This window comes from Schistocerca cancellata, chromosome 3 (genome assembly GCF_023864275.1).
Source record: "Schistocerca cancellata isolate TAMUIC-IGC-003103 chromosome 3, iqSchCanc2.1, whole genome shotgun sequence".
Taxonomy (NCBI): domain Eukaryota; kingdom Metazoa; phylum Arthropoda; class Insecta; order Orthoptera; family Acrididae; genus Schistocerca; species Schistocerca cancellata.
The window spans coordinates 58,805,047-58,827,128 of record NC_064628.1 but is presented as its reverse complement, the minus strand read 5'-3'; the positions used below and the strand labels follow the sequence as shown (position 1 = coordinate 58,827,128).

Here is a 22,082-nt window from a genome sequence, read left to right as displayed (position 1 = left end):
TTGACGCCTTCCCAATAGACAATCTCCACTCCTTCCAAATTAATAATGTAGGTATAGGCCAGCTGTTTTTTGAATTCAAAGAAACTGTACCGACAGCAGTTGAGAGATTTAGACCATATAAACTAACAAACGACGAAGCTGATCCCCACTGGTACACAAAACGAATCAGAACACTGTTCCAGAAAAACGAAAAAGCATGTAAAATGGAAACAAACGTAAAATCTCCAAGCCTGGCGATCTTTTACACAAGCTCGAAATTTAGCGCGGACTTCAATGCGAGAAGCTTATAAAAGTTTTGAGAACGAAACTTTGTCTAGAATTCTGGCAAAAAATCCAAAGATAGTTGGTTAGTTGGTTGGTTTGGGATATAAAGCGACCAAACAACAGGGTCTTCAGTCCCTTTTTCCTAAGGCAAACAAGGCTCACGTCCAAAGAAATGGCTCTGAGCACTATGGGACTTAACTTCTGAGGTCATCAGTCGCCTAGAATTTAGAACTACTTAAACCTAACTGTCCTAAGGACATCACACACATCCGTTCCCGAGGCAGGATTCGAACCTGCGACCGTAGCGGTCGCGCGGTTCCAGACTGAAGCGCCTAGAACCGCTCTGCCACTCCGTCACATCCAAAGAGATTCTGGCCGTATATAAAGTATGGTAGCGGCAAGACACAGTCAATGCCCTCTCTGCACGATAGCAATGGGAATACTATCGACGAAAGTGCTGGAAAACCAGTGTTACTAAACACAGCCTTCCGAAATTCATTTACCAAAGAAGACGAAGTAAATATTCCAGAATACGAGTCAAGAACAGCTGCTAACATGAGTAACTTCGAAATAGATATCATCGGAGTAGTGAGGCAAGTTTTCCGATGCAGATTGTATACCAATTAGATTCCTTTCAGAGGATGCTGATACAATAGCTACATAATTAACGATCATATACAACCGCTCGCTCGACGAGAGACCCTTACCCTAAGACTGGATAGTAGCATAGGTCACACCAATATTCAAGAAAGGTGGTAGGAATAATCCACTTAATTACAGGCCCAAATCATTAACGTCAATATGCAGCAGAATTTCGGAACATATATTGTGTTCGAACATTATGAATCACCTCGAAGAGAATGGTCTATTGACACACAGCCAACGCGGATTTAGAAAACATTGTTCTTGTGAAACACAACCGACTCTTTACTCACACGAAGGATTCAGTGTTATTGAGAAGGGATTTCAAACTCAGTCCGTATTTCAGGATTTCAAGACTTTTGACACTGTACCACACAAGCGGCTTGTAGTGAAATTGCTTGCTTATTGAATGCCGACTCAGTTAGGTGACTGGATTCGTGATTTCCTATCAGATGGATCACAGGTAGTTGCAATTGACGGAAAATTATCGAGCAAGACAAAAGTGATTTCTGGCGTTCTACAATGTGTTATGGACGCTCTGCTGTTCTTTACCTATGTAAACGATTTAGAGGACAATCTGAGCAGTCGTCTCACGTTGTTTGCAGGTGGTACTGTCGTTTATCGCCAAGTAAAGCCGTCAGAAGCTCAAAACAAATTGCAAAACGATTTAGAAAAGATATCCGCGAAAATTCGCAATTGACCATAAATAATGAAAAGAGTGAGATCATTCGCACGAGTTCTAAATGAAACCCGCTAAGCCGGTCGGGGTGGCCGAGCGGTTTTAGGCGCTACAGTCTGGAACCGCGCGACCGCTACGGTCGCAGGTTCGAATCCTGCCTCGGGCATGGATGTGTGTGATGTCCTTAGGTTAGTTAGGTTTAAGTAGTTCTAAGTTCTAGGGGACTGATGGCCTCAGAAGTTAAGTCCCATAGTGCTCAGAGCCATTTGAACCATTTTTTTGAAACCCCTTAAACTTCGGTTACACGATAAATCAGGCAAATCTAAGGCCGTAAATTCAGCTAAATACCTAGGTATTAAAATTACGAAAACTTAAATTATAAAGAACACACAGACGCGTGGCCCCTCCCGTCGGAGATTCCAGTCCTCCCTCAGGCATGGGTTAGAGTGTTGTCCTTAGCATAAGTTAGTTTAAGTTAGTTTAAGTAGTGTGTGAGTCTAGGGACCGATGACCTCAGCAGTTTGGTCCCTCAGGAATTCACACACACACAAGACACAAAAAAAGTTGTGGGGTAGGCGAATCAAATAGCCTACTGCGTTTTATTGGCAGAATACTTTAGAAAATTTAACAGATCTACTAAAGAAACCGCCTACACTATGCTTGTAAGTCTTCTTTTGAAGTACTGCTGCGCGGTCTGGGATCCTTACCAGATAGTGTTATCAGAGTACATCGACAAAGTTCAAAGAAGAGCAGCGCGTTTTCTATTATCACGAAATAGGGGAGTGAGTGTCACTTACATGATACGGTATTTGAGATGGACATCATTAAAACAAATGCGTTTTTCGTTGCGGCGGGACCTTCTCGCGAAATTTCAATCACCAACTCCCCCCTCCGAATGCGAAAATATTTTGTTGACGTCGACCTACATAGGTAGAAACAATCATCATAATACAATAAGGGAAATCGCAACTCGCACCGAAAGACATAGGTATTCGTTTTTTCCGCACGCTGTTCAAGATTGGAATAACAGAGAAACTATGGTGAAGATGGTTCGATGAACTCCCTGCCAGGCACTTAAGTGTGATTTGTAGAGTATCCATCTAGATGATGATGATGAGCGTTTGGCGTCATTGGCCGGGAGGCCCCTCGCGGGGCAGGTCCGGCCGCCTTGGCGCAGGTCTTATTACATTCGGCGCCACATTGGGCGACCTGCACGCCGGATGGGGATGAAATGATGATGAACACAACACAACACCCAGTCCCTGAGCGGAGAAAATCTCCGACCCAGCCGGGAATCGAACCCGGGCCCGGAGGACGGCAATCCGTCACGCTGACCACTCAGCTACTGGGGCGGACTCCATCTAGATGGAAACATAGAAAAACTTCTCTTCTTGTGTGTACTGTTTGTTGCCCATGTAAAGTTACATTTTAACAAATACTTTTTAAAAGAGACTTCTTAGAACATCCTCTTACATCCAATGTGACCATACTCATCTTTTCTTATCATCATCATCATCATCATCATTATCATCATCATCATTTAAGACTGATTATGCCTCTCAGCGTTCAGTCTGGAGCATAACCCCCTTATACAGTTCCTCCATGATCCCCTATTCTGTGTTAACATTGGTGCCTCTTCTGATGTTAAACCTATTACTTCAAAATCATTCTTAACCGAATCCAGGTACCTTCTCCTCGGTCTGCCCCGACTCCTCCTACCCTCTACTGCTGAACCCATGAGTCTCTTGGGTAACCTTGCTTCTCCCATGCGTGTAACATGACCGCACCATCTAAGCCTGTTCGCCCTGACTGCTACATCTATAGAGTTCATTCCCAGTTTTTCTTTAATTTCCTCACTGTGGACACCCTCCTGCCATTGTTCCCATCTACTAGCACCTGCAATCATCCCAGCTACTTTCATATCCGTAACCTCAACCTTGTTGCTAAGGTAACCTGAATCCACCCAGCTTTCGCTCCCATACAACAAAGTTGGTCGAAAGATTGAACGGTGCACGGTAACTTAGTCTTGGTACTGACTTCCTTCTTGCAGAAGAGAGTAGCTCGTAGCTGAGCGCTCACTGCATGAACTTTGCTACACCTCGCTTCCAGTTCTTTCACTATGTTGCCATCCTGTGAGAATATGCATCCTAAGCACTAGAAACCGTCCACCTGTTCTAACTTTGTTCCTCCTATTTGGCACTCAATCCGTTTATATTTCTTTCCCACTGACATTACTTTCGTTTTGGAGATGCTAATCTTCATACCATAGTCCTTACATTTCTGATCTAGCTCTGAAATATTACTTTGCAAACTTTCAATCGAATCTGCCATCACAACTAAGTCATCCGCATATGCAAGACTGCTTATTTTGTGTTCACATATCTTAATCTCACCCAGCCAGTCTATTGTTTTCAACATATGATCCATAAATAATATGAACAACAGTGGAGACAGGTTGCAGCCTTGTCTTACCCCTGAAACTACTCTGAACCATGAACTCAATTTACCGTCAACTCTAACTGCTGCCTGACTATCCATGTAAAGACCTTTAATTGCTTGCAAAAGTTTGCCTCCTATTCCATAATCTTGTAGAACAGACAATAACTTCCTCCTAGGAACCCGGTCATATGCCTTTTCTAGATCTATAAAGCATAGATACAATTCCCTGTTTCACTCATAACACTTCTCCATTATTTGCCGTAAGCTAAAGATCTGGTCCTGACAACCTCTAAGAGGCCTAAACCCACACTGATTTTCATCCAATTGGTCCTCAACTAATACTCGCACTTTCCTTTCAACAATACCTGAGATTTTACCCACAACGTTGATTAAAGAGATACCTCTGTAGTTGTTACAATCTTTTCTGTTTCCATGTTTAAAGATTGGTGTGATTACTGCTTTTGTTCAGTCTGATGGAACCTGTCCCAACTCCCAGGCCATTTCAATTATCCTGTGTAGCCATTTAAGACCTGACATTCCACTGTATTTGATGAGATCCGACTTAATTTCATCCACCCCAGCCGCTTTATTGCACTGCAATCTATTGACCATTTTTTCCACTTCCTCAAATGTGATCCTATTTCCATCATCATTCCTATCCCATTCTACCTCGAAATCTGATACATTACTGATCGCATTTTCACCTACATTGAGCAACTCTTCAAAATATTCCCTCCATCTGCCCAAGGCATCCACAGGATTCACCAGCAGTTTTCCTGATCTGTCCAAAATACTTGTCATTTCCTTCTTACCTCCCTTTCGAAGACTGCTAATTACACTCCAGAATGGTTTTCCAGCAGCTTGACCCATAGTCTCCAACCTGTTTCCAAAGTCTTCCCACGATTTCTTCTTGGATGCTGCAATTTTCTTAAAAGATTTTTTTTTACCAGCTAGCATTTTGTATGATCTTTAACTCTGCATCGCCAGCTATATTGTTACACAAATAGCAAAACTAATACTTTCAACTTTTCATTTTCAAAATAAGTACTCCTTAATTCAGTCACACATCGATCCTGTTTTACTTTTCTTGATGTTCGTCTCATGAATTTACTAATTTTCAGTTTAGTTTTCTTTACTGCTTGTTCTGTGTACACAGTGAACAACGCACGAGGGTGAGCAACAATCTTGTCTCACTCCTGTCTTGTCACTGCCTGTCTTTCAAGATCACCTTCGGCTCATAAAAGTAGTCTTAAACGTGATAGTGTCGCAGTTTCATAGAATGTACTCCAGTCAGCATTGTCAAAAGCGCTCTTCTGAACTATGAAATGCTTTAAATATGAATTTGCCTTTTTTTAAGGAATCTAGTGAGATAAATCGTTGGATGGTTATTGCCTTGCATATTTGAACATCTCTCTAGAAACCAAAGTGATCTTACTCTACCAGCCGTTTCATTCGTATGTGAGTGATTCGATTTAATATTTTGAAACCATGTTTTACTAAACAGCTATCATTTAAAAATTTATTGTCATTCATAACAGATAATTTAAAAGAAGGAATCTAATCATTAGCACATTTGTGAAGGCACGCGATTATTGATACGGATATGATCTACGGCTATGAGTCCGTTACTCTCTATGTTAGTGAAACGCCAGAACAATAACAAACTGTAATAATAATAATGGTTAGAGGGCTTATAATGCGCACAGCGGATTGCTACGAAGACAGTGCGCAGTGCTCCGTAATACAGATGCTGCTTTGTGTGCTAAAAGGCAGTTTTAATTATGTGCTGAAACATCTAACGTCGACTGTAGGCTAAGTGCGAATATCGTTCACTGTGCCTCAGACAGACATCACCGTCACCATTACCACCACCACCAATTGGATTGTTGTAACCTCACAACGTTACCAGGCAAAGTATTTTTGATTCGGTTGGGGGCATGTATAAGCATGGCAGAGAATTACATTGTGATTCTCAGTACAAACTTATAATTTCATCGCTCTTCGCAAAGCGTTGTTAATCCGAATCATGTTACCTGTGTTAGATTCCCGGGTAATTCCAGTAACCAACCCGAGTAAAAAATAGTTCAAATGGCTCTGAGCACTATGGGACTTAACTTCTGAGGCCATCAGTCCCCTAGAACTTAGAACTACTTAAACCTAACTAACCTAAGGACACCACACACATCCATGCCCGAGGCAGGATTCGAACCTGCAACCGTAGCGGTCGCGCGGTTCCAGACTGTAGCGCCTAGAACCGCTCGGCCACCCCGGCCGGCAACCCGAGTAAAGTTTAAAGCTAAAAGTAGGCTTTCCTTTTCAGATATTGTTAACTGAGAAACAGAGAGCTTAAATTTTGGTGTTAAGGAAAATTCTTTTTTTTTTTAATTTCTGTTAGCTTAATAGTAGCCAAGGAGTCTTTGGAAATAACTGAATGCGCAAGTAATGTAGCATTGAGGTTGCTACTTTCATAATTTACTTACTACCGCTGTGCCAGAAGACAAGAGCAATTTGTCAGGACAGTTTAAAGTGACGTTCGAAGCAAAAGGGTTCCAAAGTTGCATTTATTAATTTTTAGGACTGTGGCGCGACGCATGGGTATTTCAAAATTGCTGCCCAACTTGCTTTCAATATGTCGTATAAATTAATTTCTCTGGATCTCATCACTTTCAGTTGTTGAATACTTGTGACGTATTTTTCCTGTTGAAAAACTGGTGGTTTATCTGAGAGGGAACATCAGGAAAATGACGGGTTCGGCCTGGTGAAAACGGCGTAACTGCTGAACGCATTATTGTTAGGAAGCGCAACGTATTAGTTATATTGACGGCCCATACTCATGTAATCAGTAAGTACTGGTATTGCTTTCATATTGCAACTATTTTCACAGACTTAACGACAGTATAACTTAAAATTTTTTCGTTGAATCATTGGCTATCAGGTTTGTTTGTGTGTGTGTGTGTGTGTGTGTGTGTGTGTGTGTGTGTGTGTGTGTGTGTGTGTGTGTGTGTGTGCGTGTGTGCGTGTGTGTGTGTGCACACATATCGGCCGGGATGGCCGAGAGGTTTTAGGCGCTTTAGTCTGGAACCGCGCGACCGCTACGGTCGCAGGTTCGAATCCTGCCTCGGGCATTGATGTGTGTGATGTCCTTAGGTTAGTTAGGTTTAAGTAGTTCTAAGTTCTAGGGGACTGATGGCCTCAGAAGTTAAGTCCCATAGTGCTCAGAGCCATTTGAACCATTTTTTTGAAACCCCTTAAACTTCGGTTACACGATAAATCAGGCAAATCTAAGGCCGTAAATTCAGCTAAATACCTAGGTATTAAAATTACGAAAACTTAAATTATAAAGAACACACAGACGCGTGGCCCCTCCCGTCGGAGATTCCAGTCCTCCCTCAGGCATGGGTTAGAGTGTTGTCCTTAGCATAAGTTAGTTTAAGTTAGTTTAAGTAGTGTGTGAGTCTAGGGACCGATGACCTCAGCAGTTTGGTCCCTCAGGAATTCACACACACACAAGACACAAAAAAAGTTGTGGGGTAGGCGAATCAAATAGCCTACTGCGTTTTATTGGCAGAATACTTTAGAAAATTTAACAGATCTACTAAAGAAACCGCCTACACTATGCTTGTAAGTCTTCTTTTGAAGTACTGCTGCGCGGTCTGGGATCCTTACCAGATAGTGTTATCAGAGTACATCGACAAAGTTCAAAGAAGAGCAGCGCGTTTTCTATTATCACGAAATAGGGGAGTGAGTGTCACTTACATGATACGGTATTTGAGATGGACATCATTAAAACAAATGCGTTTTTCGTTGCGGCGGGACCTTCTCGCGAAATTTCAATCACCAACTCCCCCCTCCGAATGCGAAAATATTTTGTTGACGTCGACCTACATAGGTAGAAACAATCATCATAATACAATAAGGGAAATCGCAACTCGCACCGAAAGACATAGGTATTCGTTTTTTCCGCACGCTGTTCAAGATTGGAATAACAGAGAAACTATGGTGAAGATGGTTCGATGAACTCCCTGCCAGGCACTTAAGTGTGATTTGTAGAGTATCCATCTAGATGATGATGATGAGCGTTTGGCGTCATTGGCCGGGAGGCCCCTCGCGGGGCAGGTCCGGCCGCCTTGGCGCAGGTCTTATTACATTCGGCGCCACATTGGGCGACCTGCACGCCGGATGGGGATGAAATGATGATGAACACAACACAACACCCAGTCCCTGAGCGGAGAAAATCTCCGACCCAGCCGGGAATCGAACCCGGGCCCGGAGGACGGCAATCCGTCACGCTGACCACTCAGCTACTGGGGCGGACTCCATCTAGATGGAAACATAGAAAAACTTCTCTTCTTGTGTGTACTGTTTGTTGCCCATGTAAAGTTACATTTTAACAAATACTTTTTAAAAGAGACTTCTTAGAACATCCTCTTACATCCAATGTGACCATACTCATCTTTTCTTATCATCATCATCATCATCATCATTATCATCATCATCATTTAAGACTGATTATGCCTCTCAGCGTTCAGTCTGGAGCATAACCCCCTTATACAGTTCCTCCATGATCCCCTATTCTGTGTTAACATTGGTGCCTCTTCTGATGTTAAACCTATTACTTCAAAATCATTCTTAACCGAATCCAGGTACCTTCTCCTCGGTCTGCCCCGACTCCTCCTACCCTCTACTGCTGAACCCATGAGTCTCTTGGGTAACCTTGCTTCTCCCATGCGTGTAACATGACCGCACCATCTAAGCCTGTTCGCCCTGACTGCTACATCTATAGAGTTCATTCCCAGTTTTTCTTTAATTTCCTCACTGTGACACCCTCCTGCCATTGTTCCCATCTACTAGCACCTGCAATCATCCCAGCTACTTTCATATCCGTAACCTCAACCTTGTTGCTAAGGTAACCTGAATCCACCCAGCTTTCGCTCCCATACAACAAAGTTGGTCGAAAGATTGAACGGTGCACGGTAACTTAGTCTTGGTACTGACTTCCTTCTTGCAGAAGAGAGTAGCTCGTAGCTGAGCGCTCACTGCATGAACTTTGCTACACCTCGCTTCCAGTTCTTTCACTATGTTGCCATCCTGTGAGAATATGCATCCTAAGCACTAGAAACCGTCCACCTGTTCTAACTTTGTTCCTCCTATTTGGCACTCAATCCGTTTATATTTCTTTCCCACTGACATTACTTTCGTTTTGGAGATGCTAATCTTCATACCATAGTCCTTACATTTCTGATCTAGCTCTGAAATATTACTTTGCAAACTTTCAATCGAATCTGCCATCACAACTAAGTCATCCGCATATGCAAGACTGCTTATTTTGTGTTCACATATCTTAATCTCACCCAGCCAGTCTATTGTTTTCAACATATGATCCATAAATAATATGAACAACAGTGGAGACAGGTTGCAGCCTTGTCTTACCCCTGAAACTACTCTGAACCATGAACTCAATTTACCGTCAACTCTAACTGCTGCCTGACTATCCATGTAAAGACCTTTAATTGCTTGCAAAAGTTTGCCTCCTATTCCATAATCTTGTAGAACAGACAATAACTTCCTCCTAGGAACCCGGTCATATGCCTTTTCTAGATCTATAAAGCATAGATACAATTCCCTGTTTCACTCATAACACTTCTCCATTATTTGCCGTAAGCTAAAGATCTGGTCCTGACAACCTCTAAGAGGCCTAAACCCACACTGATTTTCATCCAATTGGTCCTCAACTAATACTCGCACTTTCCTTTCAACAATACCTGAGATTTTACCCACAACGTTGATTAAAGAGATACCTCTGTAGTTGTTACAATCTTTTCTGTTTCCATGTTTAAAGATTGGTGTGATTACTGCTTTTGTTCAGTCTGATGGAACCTGTCCCAACTCCCAGGCCATTTCAATTATCCTGTGTAGCCATTTAAGACCTGACATTCCACTGTATTTGATGAGATCCGACTTAATTTCATCCACCCCAGCCGCTTTATTGCACTGCAATCTATTGACCATTTTTTCCACTTCCTCAAATGTGATCCTATTTCCATCATCATTCCTATCCCATTCTACCTCGAAATCTGATACATTACTGATCGCATTTTCACCTACATTGAGCAACTCTTCAAAATATTCCCTCCATCTGCCCAAGGCATCCACAGGATTCACCAGCAGTTTTCCTGATCTGTCCAAAATACTTGTCATTTCCTTCTTACCTCCCTTTCGAAGACTGCTAATTACACTCCAGAATGGTTTTCCAGCAGCTTGACCCATAGTCTCCAACCTGTTTCCAAAGTCTTCCCACGATTTCTTCTTGGATGCTGCAATTTTCTTAAAAGATTTTTTTTTACCAGCTAGCATTTTGTATGATCTTTAACTCTGCATCGCCAGCTATATTGTTACACAAATAGCAAAACTAATACTTTCAACTTTTCATTTTCAAAATAAGTACTCCTTAATTCAGTCACACATCGATCCTGTTTTACTTTTCTTGATGTTCGTCTCATGAATTTACTAATTTTCAGTTTAGTTTTCTTTACTGCTTGTTCTGTGTACACAGTGAACAACGCACGAGGGTGAGCAACAATCTTGTCTCACTCCTGTCTTGTCACTGCCTGTCTTTCAAGATCACCTTCGGCTCATAAAAGTAGTCTTAAACGTGATAGTGTCGCAGTTTCATAGAATGTACTCCAGTCAGCATTGTCAAAAGCGCTCTTCTGAACTATGAAATGCTTTAAATATGAATTTGCCTTTTTTTAAGGAATCTAGTGAGATAAATCGTTGGATGGTTATTGCCTTGCATATTTGAACATCTCTCTAGAAACCAAAGTGATCTTACTCTACCAGCCGTTTCATTCGTATGTGAGTGATTCGATTTAATATTTTGAAACCATGTTTTACTAAACAGCTATCATTTAAAAATTTATTGTCATTCATAACAGATAATTTAAAAGAAGGAATCTAATCATTAGCACATTTGTGAAGGCACGCGATTATTGATACGGATATGATCTACGGCTATGAGTCCGTTACTCTCTATGTTAGTGAAACGCCAGAACAATAACAAACTGTAATAATAATAATGGTTAGAGGGCTTATAATGCGCACAGCGGATTGCTACGAAGACAGTGCGCAGTGCTCCGTAATACAGATGCTGCTTTGTGTGCTAAAAGGCAGTTTTAATTATGTGCTGAAACATCTAACGTCGACTGTAGGCTAAGTGCGAATATCGTTCACTGTGCCTCAGACAGACATCACCGTCACCATTACCACCACCACCAATTGGATTGTTGTAACCTCACAACGTTACCAGGCAAAGTATTTTTGATTCGGTTGGGGGCATGTATAAGCATGGCAGAGAATTACATTGTGATTCTCAGTACAAACTTATAATTTCATCGCTCTTCGCAAAGCGTTGTTAATCCGAATCATGTTACCTGTGTTAGATTCCCGGGTAATTCCAGTAACCAACCCGAGTAAAAAATAGTTCAAATGGCTCTGAGCACTATGGGACTTAACTTCTGAGGCCATCAGTCCCCTAGAACTTAGAACTACTTAAACCTAACTAACCTAAGGACACCACACACATCCATGCCCGAGGCAGGATTCGAACCTGCAACCGTAGCGGTCGCGCGGTTCCAGACTGTAGCGCCTAGAACCGCTCGGCCACCCCGGCCGGCAACCCGAGTAAAGTTTAAAGCTAAAAGTAGGCTTTCCTTTTCAGATATTGTTAACTGAGAAACAGAGAGCTTAAATTTTGGTGTTAAGGAAAATTCTTTTTTTTTTTAATTTCTGTTAGCTTAATAGTAGCCAAGGAGTCTTTGGAAATAACTGAATGCGCAAGTAATGTAGCATTGAGGTTGCTACTTTCATAATTTACTTACTACCGCTGTGCCAGAAGACAAGAGCAATTTGTCAGGACAGTTTAAAGTGACGTTCGAAGCAAAAGGGTTCCAAAGTTGCATTTATTAATTTTTAGGACTGTGGCGCGACGCATGGGTATTTCAAAATTGCTGCCCAACTTGCTTTCAATATGTCGTATAAATTAATTTCTCTGGATCTCATCACTTTCAGTTGTTGAATACTTGTGACGTATTTTTCCTGTTGAAAAACTGGTGGTTTATCTGAGAGGGAACATCAGGAAAATGACGGGTTCGGCCTGGTGAAAACGGCGTAACTGCTGAACGCATTATTGTTAGGAAGCGCAACGTATTAGTTATATTGACGGCCCATACTCATGTAATCAGTAAGTACTGGTATTGCTTTCATATTGCAACTATTTTCACAGACTTAACGACAGTATAACTTAAAATTTTTTCGTTGAATCATTGGCTATCAGGTTTGTTTGTGTGTGTGTGTGTGTGTGTGTGTGTGTGTGTGTGTGTGCGTGTGTGCGTGTGTGTGTGTGCACACATATCGGCCGGGATGGCCGAGAGGTTTTAGGCGCTTTAGTCTGGAACCGCGCGACCGCTACGGTCGCAGGTTCGAATCCTGCCTCGGGCATTGATGTGTGTGATGTCCTTAGGTTAGTTAAGTTTAAGTAGTTCTAAGTTCTAGGGGACTGATGACCTCTGAAGTTAAGTCCCATAGTGCTCAGAGCCATTTGAACCATTTGTGTGTGCATTGCAGATCGCATATTCGATCACGCGGTGTATTAAGCAGCTAGCAATCAAAACGCTGTTAATCTGTTCGCCGACGGTAGCATATGTCCGACTGGGACTGGGTTGGAGACAATTTCAAATAATTAACTCAGTATTGCTTTACTGAGTTATAGACCTGTTCCATGATACTTCCCACATTTTCTGAATGTCTACCAGCGCACTAAATATTAATATAACTGATTCAAATCGTGATCGAGGTAAGGTGAACATTACTATTGGGTAGTAATTGGTAACGGAGTTCCTTTTCGGTAAAAGTTCTTGGATAAAAAAGAAAAGAAAGCACGATCAGGCAAGTAGAGCGGGACTGTACTGATGTGTTTTAATGAGAACATACTTTGAGCTTACCGGACCATGCATTCTGTTCTTATGGAAATGCATAAAAAAGTTAAAAACCACCAAAAATACAAGTCGTGGTTTCATAATTATGTTAGTGTTTTTGTCGTGGATTGGCAAGAGAGCCAACCCTGTATGAGAGGAAGCCGAAAGGCACACCTTAGCTCACGCAGGCTGGCGTGAGGTCTGGAACAGGTCAAGGAAATTAGACTAGCAAAAAAGGACGTAGCTGTGGAATACTTAACTTTAATCCATAAATGGTGAACATCGCTCTTGACGGTACATGTTTTACAGCATCAATAGTAGCTGGTAATGGCGCCTTGCTAGGTCGTAGCAAATGACGTAGCTGAAGGCTATGCTAACTATCGTCTCGGCAAATGAGAGCGTATTTTGTCAGTGGACCAACGCTAGCAAAGTCGGCTGTACAACTGGGCGAGTGCTAGGAAGTCTCTCTAGACCTGCCGTGTGGCGGCGCTCTGTCTGTAATCACTGATAGTGGCGACACGCGGGTCCGACGTATACTAACGGACCGCGGCCGATTTAAAGGCTACCACCTAGCAAGTGTGGTGTCTGGCGGTGACACCACAGTTTTATGTGAAGTAGGAAAAGTAATAATTGCAATATAAATAAATCACGGCGACGGATGGACTGGATTTCTACCGCTGCAGACTTCACGCCCGTAGGAGATCTTGAAGCAGATGAATTTCGGGACATCGTGCAACTGCTGCTCTTTGATTATGAAAAACTTCTGTTAACTTTTATCTTTCAACGCAAAATGTTTTAAAGAAATAAAGTAGCGTTAGGAAACAAACAAAAAATGTCAAGGCAGGAGAGTTATCAACTGGCGTGGAAAAACAAATACGAGGAAGAGTAAAGGTCAAACAGGCAAGAAATGTAAGAAAATACAAGAAGGTGAGGAAATAGGCTAGAGATCTCATGGAACTTGTCTGATAGTATGAGTCATAACTTTCATGTCGAACTGAAATTTAGTTCCTCCTCCCACTCCTCTCTCCGACCCCCCCCCCCCCCCCCTCCTCCTCACCATAGTATCTGTAAAAGGTCGATAAGATTGGAAAAATAAAATCTCGAAGGAGGAAGAAAAAATAACTGCCATGGGCTAACAGAATTATAAATGAAACACTTAAAAAAGTTGAAAATTTCACGAAGCGGGAGTGTTCTCCAGCCACGGACATCCAGAGGCCGACAAGGCTGATCATGTGTCGATGGGACTACACTAACAAAGCCAACGGAATGATCAGGAACAACAGCCACGCATGGAAAGTAACACCAGGTCCGCCGCTTGGTCGTCAATAGTTTGTAACACGCAAGTGTGATCAATAAGCCGATAAGGAGCAGTTCATTACTTGCTAGAGGTTCGAAGACTGCTACAAAGCTGTGTTTCCAATTACGTATCGTAGATTATTGGTAGTGGTCACCCCAAAACGTGACAGTGTAGTATCGTCTGTGTACTGGGACCCAGAATAGGCCCCACCCATTTCCAGAGTGCCAATCGTGGTCGCCTCCTGAGCTAACAGCTCTAGAATTCTTACCTGGGTATAGCAATGTAACGCTATACTGCGAGAAGCAAGATAAGTCTTTCAGTAATCGTGGAGGCCTGGAAAATGATCGTGGTTTGTCGGAACCACTGGGTTTCTGGGACAGCATCGAGTTATTACCTGCTGCCAACTGAGGGGGTCACCTGTAAGGATACTATTTGTACTGAGGCCAACTTATTTAGTAATCAGAATAGACATCCGTTAGGTCTTGGCAATCCGAAGTTTTTGATTTGAGCGTGCGTGTGTGTGTGCGTGCGCGTGAGGTTTTGTTTGAAAAATTAATATGAAGAATGAAATACTGTAAATGTAGACAGTGAAATTATTGAAAAATTGATGAGAGAAAGATTGTTAATTAATAATAAGAATTAAAAGATGGCGATAAGGAGTTGTTAAGGAAAGAGGATTCTGATTGAGAGTGGTACAAGTGCGTAAAGAAAGCAGTTGCACGTGAATGACAAGCAACGATAATTTTCACATATACTGTGTCATCTAAATTTTATTGGTTTCAATGGTCAACAATCTAGACTGCCAATGAACATAGAGAAAACGAAATTTTAACAATAGTGACGAATACGAATAAGAATTTAAAGTGTTAGGCTCTGAGCACTATGGGACTTAACATCTGTGGTCATCAGTCCCCTAGAATTTAGAACTACTTAAACCTAACCAACCTAAGGACATCACACACATCCATCCCCGAGGCAGGATTCGAACCTGCGACCGTAGCAGTCGCGCGGTTCCGGACTGAGCGCCTAGAACCGCTAGACCACCGCGGCCGGCTTAAAGTGTTAGGAATCAAATGCTTGTCGAATTAACAGTTACGATATCTATGTAAATTTTCTATTCTAAATTATTGAATATACACCACATTTGAAACTAATAATAAGAAAGCTGTATTAAAATCAAAACAGGGGCATCCGATGGGTCTAGGAACGTAGTTACAGCTCTTAATCTTCCTGTGTTTTTTTACACGGGGTGTTCAAGAAAGTCCCTCCACAGTGCTGCATAATTGTTAGCCGTGCGTGCCGTATGATTGTTCGCCTGCCTCGGTTACTTCCCTTCAAGTGGACTCTCCCAACATCCCACTGTTTCGTTTATCTCAGCCAGCGTCAGTAGTATCGTTGGTGTGTGTCGTTACGTGTTGACGTGAACGTTTAAGTTTAGGTCCTTTGTTCGTTTGTTTCGTTTTTGTCACTGTTGAAATGCTAACCATTGAAGAATGTGTGTGTTTTTGGTGGAACACGTGTTCAAAGCTGGCGGTATATACACAGTTTCAGTTCGTCGAACATTTGATTCAGTTTTCCCGGAGACAACATCCCCACATCGCGGTATTGTGCGAGATTTGATTAACACATTTCGAAGGTCGGTACGGGTTCAGTGACAGGTGCACAGAGAAGTTGTCGTCCTAGCGTTTTGTCTGAGGATAAACTACTCGATATTTCCAATAAAATGTCCATGATTCCGAACAAGTCATTAAGAAAATTCGCCCAGGACATCGATGTTAGTGTCGGAACAGCCCACACAACTTTTTCCATACAAAGTGACAGTCGTGCAAGAACTGAAAAATACTGATCATGGCAAGAGAATGCATTATTATCAATGGTTCAAAAATTTCGTTCAACAAAATGGAAGCGATATTCCTAATGAAACGTTTTTCTCTGATGGGGCGTGGTTTCGTTTATCCGAGTACATGAACTCGCAAAATTCTCGTATGTGGAGTAATGCAAATCCATTGCGTATTCATGAGGAATCACTTCATTCTGTGAAAATAGGAGTTTGGATTGCAATTCCTAGACGTCGGGTTGTGGGTCCCATATTTTTCAATGAAACAATAAACGCACAACGATACTCCAGTGACATTCTGTACCCATTCTTAGGAGAAGTTTTGTTAATTGAAATACTGAACGGTTATTTTCAACAAGATGGTGCCCGCGAACATATAGCTCGCGTTTCGATGTCATTGCTTGCTAATGTCTTTGGTAATCGCATAATTTCACAGGGACTTTGGTTTCCACGATCGCCTGACCTAATACCACCTGAATTTTTCTTCTGGGGTGCAGCGAAAGTAACTATTAAAAACGTTCCAAAAGCCATCGATTAATTGAAAACTGCAGTATCCACTTTCACTGATTCTATTACGGAAGAAAGTTACAGCTTGTGTTTGGAAACATGACTAGACGAATTGAGTTGTTTATTCAAGAACAGAGGGGGACACTTTCAACAAAAATGGTTCAAATGGCTCTGAGCACTATGGGACTTAACTTCTGAGGTCATCGGCCCCCTAGAAGTTAGAACTACTTAAACCTAACTAACCTAAGGACATCACACATATCCATGCCCGAGGCAGGATTCGAACCTGCGACCGTAGCGTTCGTGCGGTTCCAGACTGAAGCGTCTAGAACCGCTCGGCCACACCGGCCGGCACACTTTCTACATTTAATGTGACAATTTGTAAATAAAATTGAATATTTCACTGAGTTTCATTTCGGTATATTCACTGTGGCATAGGGCACGCGCAACCAACAATCACACGGAACTGCGGAGAGACTTTTTGAACACCCCGTATGCGGACTTCATCTCCCCCCTCCCCCTCCTCGGCTAACGTCCAACTAAATAAATACCGATTGTCCTTAACAAAATTTGCGGTCACTAATATGTAAATTATATTGGATGGAACAGAGGTCGAAGTTTACACACAACAAATTAAGAAAATATCTTGTGTATGGAAACTAATATAACATAGTGTTCGCTTACTGGCCATTAATTGTGCTTCAAGAGCACCACACCCATTCGGTAGCGAGTGTACTGTACACCTCCCGGCGCACGGGTACAGGTAGCTGGTCCGATCTTCATTCTTCAAACCATCGGTATAAACTGTTTCAGAACTGAGAAATCCGCCAAGGAATGAAAGGAACAAATGGTGAGAAACGGAGGGATCTACCATTCCCTTAGACTCATATATGGGTGAGTCTGCAGACGTGTGCTAGGTAGAGACGGTCAACGAGGAGAGGCAGTTGTTGGACAGAGTTCTTGCGAATCTCAGCTCACACTGTTCGTCCGTGAGATTCAGAGCGTGGTAGGTAAAGGTATCCAGGTCGGTGCTGTGATACTTGACTACAAGGGAGACATTCGGAAGATTCCCACATTTTCGTTTAGTAAACAAAACATGAGCTACCGAGAATCGGACCAGATTTGTGATTCGATGAGGAATTCTTTGGAGATAAAACACAACAAATTTTTCTTAGCGGATGAAAATCGTCGTATGTAAAAGTGATTTCAGAAGATCCCCGAAGCAGTGTGATAAGGCCGTTCTCTTTCACATGTGAGTAATCTAGTGGATAAATAACTCGGGACCACGCAGACGATGCAGTTGTCGGTGGGTAGGTGGCAAAGCCGGAAGTCTTTAGCGAAATGCGAGAAGACCTGTAGTAGATCGACAATTGATGCAGGAACTGGCGATTGACAATGAAATAAATAAATATACCGTACTGTTCATAAATAGCAAAATATCCACTGCTGTTAGATTGCGCTATTTGCGGTAAACTACTGCCACTGTCCTGCAGTAAAATACTTAAGAGTGGCCATATGGAGTGGTCTAAAGTAAAACGATCAGATAAAACAAATTCCGCGATAAGCAGGTGCTAGGCTGTAATTCATTAGAAGAATCTTAAGGAATTGTAATTCATCAACGAGAGAAATGGCTTACAAAATATTTGTTAGACAGATACTTTACAACTGATCATCAGACTGGGACCCTTACCAGGTTCATTGACAAAGGAGGTCGAGAAGATCGATCGAAGAATGACGTTTTTCGCCGCATGATCGTTTAGGCGACACAAGAGAGTTACGGAGACGCACGACAAATTGCGGCGGCAGACGCTACAAAAGGGGCGTTGTGTGTGACGGATAAGTTTACTGTCGAAATGCCAAGAGCGTGACAACGTGTTACTTCCTCCACTCCCACTTAAGGGGCTCCGGAACGCCCTATACTTGCAATGTTAAAATAACGCTTATAAATTACATCTTTCCTCACAAAGTATTTGAGGTAGGAAGTTGAACTTTTTACAGATTATTTATTGGAATATGGGCTACAACTTAACACAGGGATTTTACAAAATTTTAGTTCAGTTATTAAAAATGATTTTTTTGCAATTGTAATGAAAATTCACAACATTTTTTTGCAATTTTTTATTTATATATTCAAAAATATACAGTTTTTTGGAAAAAGGCTGTGTTAAATTATGCAGAAGGTACTGTGTAACATTTACTGAAAGTTTGAAACAAATATGTTTGGAAGATCCTTAGAAAACATGTAATTAGTATGAGAAAATAAAAGTTTTGGGAATCGAGCGACAAAGATTGGATTAACTTTTTAGTGCATTCCAGGTCCATAGGATGGATTATCTTCATCCTCTGCAAACTCCTCCTCCAGCTTCCTCTTGTTCCTCCTCCTGTTTACTCTTGCTTGTATTTCTAGACTCTTTACAGCCCTGTCTGCAGCCCGAAGGCGTTCCTTGTCTAAAGCAAGCATCGCTCGTACCATGTTAGAACCTATCTTCATTCCCATATTTCTAAATCCCTTTGGCTTTCCAACATTTCTCCTTTTCTTAAAAGCCTTCAGAGGATTTCTAATAACTTTAGTTTTACTCATTATTATACTTCAACAAAACAGAGACTCAAGAAACAGAATTAATTACGAATATTTTCGAGATAACGACAGAGTATATAAACATGAAACAATCGACAATCACACCAGCGATATATATTGAACCATCACAGGTTAGCCACAACACATACTTTGTCTCACATCACTAAAATGTACCTGATGAACACGGACGTTAATAATAACACCATTTGACAGCAGTTTAACAGCGCCACAGTGAGCCACGCCCATGTAGAACACATTTCAAAAAAAATTTAAAAATAGTTGTAGTATTTGGAATTGAATAAATTATATATCTATTAAAAGGTAATAGTCTGCAGATTCAGTAAACGCAAAAAAGTAAAAATTGAACTTTTCATGATTTTGAGCCTTCCCGGAGCCCCTTAATGCCGCGAGAAATGATCACAACGCGGAAATCAGAGAAATTAGAGTTGATACGGATGTTTACCGACAATCGTGGTTCCCATGCGCTATTTGCGAATGAAAAAGGGAGGGAGGGGTGAGCCTGTGATAGCGTAAGTACCTGCGCTACTCACCGTAAAGCGGCATGCGGAATACGCATATGGACAGAGAGATATTGTATGCGAAACGGTGACGTAGGTCTGTTTTGTCGTAGTCAGATCTCTGCTGCGATGAAGAAAGAAGCTCAGGGGGACCGTAAGCATAATTTGTGTAACTGAGCAGCAGTTTTTGACGTCAGTCTGCAGTTGAGGAAGTCTAACTTTATCTGTAACATCAGGAATGGTAGCAAGTAACGAAAGTTTACCTATTGCGTGGAATAATAAATTAAATTTGTAGGTGATTTGGAGGTATGGTAGCAAGTAACGAAAGTTTACCTATTGCGTGGAATAATACATTAAATTTGTAGGTGATTCGGAGGTACGCAGGTTGCGAAATTTACTGTATAGAACTTCCGTCTCAGACACCAACAGTGGCTTCGACCACACTGGCATAGAGTTGAATTGAGCTTGTAAACCAGTCACGAAAACTTCATTAAATGCAGCTTCGACTATGGCATATAGCTCATCAAAGATAGTGGCTGGCGAGTGGTGGAGGCAAAGCATGATTATATTCTTCCAGTGGGTTCGGTATCTAAAGAAGTTGCTGACCAGGGAACCACTCGAAGACACTCTGTATCGTGACTGGTCAGGAACGTACGGAGAAAATGCTGCGTTGTGTTACCTTACTGAAAGATGTTACAAAAATCTCGAAGGTAGTGCACACCGGTAGGGCTTAATACGTCAGAAAAATTACGGCTGCTGCCCAAATTATAGGCTGTACGAACGAGAGGTAATTGTGCTATGTGTGGAGTGGTACCAATAACCATTATGCCTTACGATGTTGACGAATACAAAGTGGCAATGTCCATTATACTTGGAGCCTTCATACAAGGATACATCCATCGTGATATAGTGCACAGAACCAGAATTCTTCCGAAAAAACGTCTGCCCCCAGTAAGATCATAGAACGCACCATTGTCGGAGTGCCTCTCTCTGCTATGGCATCAACAGAAGCTGCAATGGCCACCTTTCTGACAGTCAATATCGCTCGCAGCAAGGATATTTGTCATGACAAAGAGTCCTTTTTGCTTACTGACAGCATGTGTCGTAAGTGGAGGACCCTGTATAGGTAAGTTAAAAAAATACACTACTGGCCATTAACATCGCTACACCACGAAGATGACGTGCTACAGACGCGAAATTAACCGACAGGAAGAAGATACAGTGACATGCAAATGAATAGCTTTTCAGAGCATTCACACAAGGTTGGCGCCGGTGGCGACACCTACAACGTGCTGACACGAGGAAAGTTTCCAACCGATTTCTCATACACAAACAGTAGTTGACCGGCGTTGCCTGGTGAAACGTTGTTGTGATGGCTCATGTAAGGAGGAGAAATGCGTACCATCACGTTTCCCACTTTGATAAAGGTCGGATTGTAGCCTATCGCGATTGCGGTTTATCGTATCGCGACATTGTGCTCGCGTTGGTCGAGTTCCAATGACTGTTAGCAGAATATGGAATGGGTGGGTTGAGGAGGGTAATACGGAACGCCGTGCTGGATCCCAACGGCCTCGTATCACTAGCAGTCGAGATGACAGGCATCTTATCCACACAGCTGTAACGAATTTTGCAGCGACGTCTCGATTCCTGAGTCAACAGATGGGGAAGTTTGCAAGACAACAACCATCTGCACGAACAGTTCGACAGCGTTTGCGGCAGAATGGACTATCAGCTCGGAGACCATGGCTGCGGTTACCCTTGACGCTGCATCACAGACAGGAGCGTCTGCGATGCTGTACTCAACGACGAACCTGGGTGCACGAATGGCAAAACGTCATTTTTTCGGATGAATCCAGGTTCTGTTTACAGCATCATGATGGTCGCATCCGTATTTGGCGACATCGCGGTGAACGCACACTGGAAGCCTGTATTCGTCATCGCCATACTGGCGTATCACCCGGCGTGACGGTACGGGTTACACGTCTCGGTCACCTCTTGTTCACGTTGACGGCACTTTGAACAGTCGACGTTACATTTCAGATGTGTTACGACCCGTGGCTCTACCTTTCATTCGACCCCCGTGATACCCTACATTTCAGCAGGATAATGCACGACCGCATGTTACAGGTCCTGTACGGGCCTTTCTGGATACAGAAAATGTTCGACTGCTGCCCTGGCCAGCATATTCTCCAGGTCTCTCACCAATTGAAAACGTTGGGTCAATGGTGGCCGAGAAACTGGCTCGTCACAATACGCCAGTCACTACTTCTGTGGTATCGTGTTGAAGCTGCATGGGCAGCTGTACCTGTACACGCCATCCGAGCTCTGTTTGACTCAATGCCCAGGCGT

General features: G+C 42.4%; 1 protein-coding gene across 1 annotated transcript in view; it reads right to left on the bottom strand.

The window, feature by feature from the left end:
• Window positions 1–22,082, bottom strand: part of LOC126176958 (adenylate cyclase type 2) — a 334,232-nt gene that overhangs the window by 311,368 nt on the left and 782 nt on the right. The window lies entirely within an intron of this gene.